We start from the raw sequence: 3,153 nt of genomic DNA on the forward strand, positions 1-3,153 counted from the left end.
TAACTCTAGACTTTTCCTTAAGAAACTTTTCTTCAATGACAAGAGCCTCCCATAACTTCTTCTTAGCTACGATTTGAGAGGGACCAAACTAGGGTCATTCGGCTGGGCAGCAAGGCTGAGCTGGATATGAGCTAATTCCGAGGAAGCATTCTTCACAATGAGAAAGACATCGCCCACCTGCTTTTATTCCAATTCTTAAGCTCGCCTTAACGTTTTTAAGACGGGCAGCAAACCTAAGAATGGGATTGAGTTTCAAGTTTACCGGGCAGTCCCATCCTTTAATAACTACATCATCGAATCCCTCTCTACCTATCCAAGCTTCAAAAAACCGAAATGGTTTGGGGCCAAAGTTGACCCCATCAAAAATGGAGACCACGCTGAGAGTGATCCAAAGCCATGTGGAAGAAAAGTAGCTTCCGAAGATCCGAGAATATCCAACCAGTTCAAATTAACCATAACCCTATCCAACTTGCAGCAAACCCTGGAGCTGCCCCCCACTGTTATTCCAGGTATACTGCTCTCCCTTCCATTTTAAATCAATAAGACTGTGTCAAAAATAAAGGAGTTAAACTCATCAACAGCCTCCTGACGAACCAGATCCCCCCAAGCTTTTCACTCTGCTGACGAACAATATTAAAGTCCCCCATAGCAATCCAAGGACTAGAAATATTAGAACCAAAATCAATAACATCCCTCCAAAGGTCCCTCCTCTCTTCCACCGAATTAGAAGCATAGACAGCTGTGCACATAAAAAAAAAGAGAAGACCCCAAAGTACGAACCTTCATATGGATGAATTGGTTAGAATTTTGCATCTCCTCCACCTCAAAAATAGTAGCATCCCAACCCACCCAAATCCGAGCTGTAGAACCACCTTCCCCATTATGAAAATATCTCCAATTTGGAATAAAGGGGTCAAAAACAGCAGCACAATTCTCCATTTTCACCTTTGTCTCAATCAGAACAGCCAATTTTGCATTATTCTCCATAATAACTTTTCTAATCCCACGCCTCTTCGTAGGGGCATTCATACCCCTAATGTTCCAAGAAATGCAATTCATTTAAATTGGGATGTCATGTCAGTCCCACCCTTACTAGGTCCCTCCAAGCTAACCCCTCCCCCTTCCTTCACAGGAATACGTTGAGGAAGGAACCTAGTGCTTCTTCCACTGGGCCGGCCCAAAAGAGTAGAATTCAAAGTACTAGAAAAGCCCATACCTTTGTCCATGGGCCCTTGGTTGGCCCGGATTTCTGCAGCCTGCTTCTTCAGCCTCTCAAAATTAGCCGACACCTTGTTAGCCTGATTAGGATCTTTTCCTTTCAACAATAACCTCTCCCCTCCACTACCTCCTTCCAAATTAGAATCCCCCATTACCGCAACTGAACCAGAATTGGTATCCAATGGGTTTACTAAAATCAAATCCCCCCATAAAAGAGGAACCAGCCATCCCTTCTCGGATTCCACCTTCCAACCGTGGCACTCTAGAATCCTTCATGGGAATAGTTAAATTTGAACTCACATCCACCCCATCAGATTTCAAAATCTGCCCTTCCCCAGTCACGTGTCCTTCAAATCTGCTCATTTCAATATTCCCACGACTAGGAATGGAAATAACATCATCTCCTCTTTCAGCCAAATTTGGAATGATAGCTAATGGTTGAGGAGTAGATTCCTCAATCTCCTTATCTCCACCCTCCAACAGCTCATTACCTAAGAGAACAGCACACGATTCTGGATCTAACATCAAATCATCTGGATCATAATGAATCTCCTCCGTCAGATTTTCCAATGCTGTAAAAGAATTAGAAGAAGTAGCTTCCTTCCCGCTAGCCTGTCCTCCAAAATTTGAATTGGATTTCCTGAATATCCTCTTACCAAATTTAGCATTTTGTCTCAAGGAGTCTGCAGCCTCATCTCCTGAAATCACACGAGAATCTGGAGCTTCCAAATTAGAGCCTTCCCTCCCAATAGCAGACTGACCCGCCGGCTTGCCAGCCTGAGATCCGGCCAAAGAACCATCAACCTTCCCGGTAGACCCCTTTACATGCCATTCCTGCTTGGACTTTGGTATTTTCTGATTGGGAATGCTAGCGCCAAACTTACAAGCATCAGAAGCATGCCCAAAAATCCTGCACTGCATACAAAGAGGTGGTTTCCAATCGTAAACCACCTTTTGATTAAAAGATAGTCCATCTTCTCCATAGACTGGAATAGTCCTAGGAAGCTCCTTATTAGCAGATACCTCCACACAAAGGCGGGCATAAGACAATCTCTCCATAGAACTTGTCATCTTATCCGTCACAATTGGCTTGCCAATGACACTCCCAATAGAACTAAGAGCTTCGGGAGACCAGAAATGAAAAGGGAGATTGGGTAAGGATACCCAAACAGGAATAGAACATAAGTTTACCTTTTCTAAGCAAACATCTGGACTCCAAGGGCGCAAGATCATTGGTCTTTTTTGAAGATACCATGGCCCTCCTTCAAGAACCTTAACTTTGTCATCTTCAAGATTAAATCGGAAAACAAAGATTCCACTCTCTAATAAATTAATATCAACATGACCTGCTATCCTCCACTGTTTTAATAAAACATCTCTTGCAAAAGTAAAGCTTGGCCTTCCACCGATAAAGTGCCCCATAAGGGTATTCTTCCACCGTTCAAGGCCCTTGCTAACCATTACATCCGGACATTTCGCAGCCAGCACCCCATCAATCAACTCTGGTTTCACATAAGAAAGCTTAAAACCATCACCATAAGTCGAAGCAGATGTAGAAAAAAGAGCAGACCAAGGAATAGCAGCCTTCCCCTTCCTCGGATCACTAGCCCCAACTCTCCGCTGAGTACTCTCATCATTTCCAGCCCCTTCTTTTGCAGCAGCCTGGTTCGGACCATGCATCAAACCAACTTCACCGTTATCACCATGCTCCCCCGGAGTAGCCTCTTCAATCCCACCACCAAGAACAGGCCACAACTCCTTTCCCGAGCCATCAAGAGCAGCCCCACCCTTCTCCAAGGTGAAAATCCCCCCACCTCCATTCCCTCCCGGATTGGGAGGGAGAGGAGGACTAGTAGCCGAACCTACTGGCCTGCCGGCCATCACCAAGAGCAAACCAAAGCACTCCCTCCCAAAATAGCCAGAGCTTCTCTCTCC

This window comes from Telopea speciosissima, unplaced genomic scaffold, assembly GCF_018873765.1.
Source record: "Telopea speciosissima isolate NSW1024214 ecotype Mountain lineage unplaced genomic scaffold, Tspe_v1 Tspe_v1.0609, whole genome shotgun sequence".
Taxonomy (NCBI): Eukaryota; Viridiplantae; Streptophyta; class Magnoliopsida; order Proteales; family Proteaceae; genus Telopea; species Telopea speciosissima.